At 29.5% G+C, this 1,458-nt stretch overlaps 1 non-coding gene across 1 annotated transcript; it reads left to right on the top strand.

Moving 5' to 3' along the window:
- Positions 1 to 243: 243 nt before the first annotated feature.
- Positions 244 to 349, top strand: LOC114579319. The gene has a single exon (XR_003700244.1). It is a non-coding gene; the product is annotated as a small nucleolar RNA R71 (small nucleolar RNA).
- Positions 350 to 1,458: the final 1,109 nt, after the last annotated feature.

Raw genomic sequence — 1,458 nt, 5'->3', positions numbered from 1 at the left:
GTATAATAGCTACCAAAGCAATCAAAATTAATAAGGCATTTGACTCATAAACTCTAGCTACTCTCTTACAATTTATCCTATCAAAAGGCTACTAAAAATTATTTATTATCATTTTATCAATTATTACATAGGCTTTATAAAATATCCTATACATTAAGGATCCTCAAGCTTCTATATCAATTATTAGTCTAAGGGATCCTACAAGCCCATTATAGAAAAGTGGAATAACTAACTAATCAGGTAAAGCATGGTGAGGATATTTTTTTAGCATTGCCTTAAATCTCTCTCAACTTTCATAAATTTTCTCTCCTTTAAATTTGAAAAATGATGTGATGTCATCTCTAAGCTTAGTAGTTTTGGAAGGTAAAATATAATTAGTTGTGCCAACTCATTACAAGTGGTTACAAAGCCTAGGGGCAATGAATTCAATAATATCTTAGCTTTGTCCCTTAGCAAAAAAAGAAGTAATCAAAGCCTAATGACATCATCACTAACACCATTATATTTGAATGTTGCATAAATTTCTAAGAAACTAGTTAAGTGTAGGTTGGGATCCTCAACAAGAGTTTCACAAAACTAGAAATTTTGAACCATATAAATAATGGAAGGTTTTTAGCTCTTGTTAGTTTATTAATACTCTGGTGAATTCTATTAACTATAGTTTTAGTATACTCCCTAAGAGGTCTAGGATGATCCTGAACTTGAACTAGTTTAGCCATACCTAATGCTAAATCTTTTTAGATTTTTCTAATTTTTATAAGGGCCCTTTCAATCTCTAAGTCAAATGGTAAGGGGTCCTTTCTAGACTACTACACATGTAATAATAAAGAAGATATTAAATAATAGAAAATAAATAACAAAACATGTAATTTTTTTATTTAAAAAAAATTAAACCAAATAATAAAGTGGATATAAGTTATTGAATACAAGTAGAACAAAATATGAAACTACTTCAAAAGTTTTGATAAAATTGTAAATTTATATATTACTCCCTTGGTAATGGTGCCAAAAACTTAATGGGTCATGAGAGTGTGAATTATGTTTATGTTGTGGGTTGAATTATGCTTAGATTTTTTTTTTGATAAGTATACACACTAAATATTCAAGTCTACATATCAAACAAGTAATAATGAAATTGAGAGAGTGTCGATACCATGATAAAGTATTGTACTAATATATAAATAAACTAAAACTGTCTATTGTAGCTATAATATTTTATCCTAATAATGGGGACTATGGGGTAACGTATAGAATTATGAAATAGTTTTTGGGTTATATTAATCCCTAACAATGCTTAAGTTTTCTTTGATATAAAAAGTATAAAAAACCCACTTAATCACCTAGTTTTTAGAAGAGATTTTCAAATTCCATACATAGCAGCTTGTTGGCGGGTTTCACGCTGACGATGGAGGGTCGTCCCCCGACCATCTCTGATGACCGGAATGATCCTTAGTGGAA

This window comes from Dendrobium catenatum, unplaced genomic scaffold (genome assembly GCF_001605985.2).
Source record: "Dendrobium catenatum unplaced genomic scaffold, ASM160598v2 fragScaff_scaffold_308, whole genome shotgun sequence".
Taxonomy (NCBI): domain Eukaryota; kingdom Viridiplantae; phylum Streptophyta; class Magnoliopsida; order Asparagales; family Orchidaceae; genus Dendrobium; species Dendrobium catenatum.
This window is presented reverse-complemented; position numbering and strand designations above follow the sequence as displayed.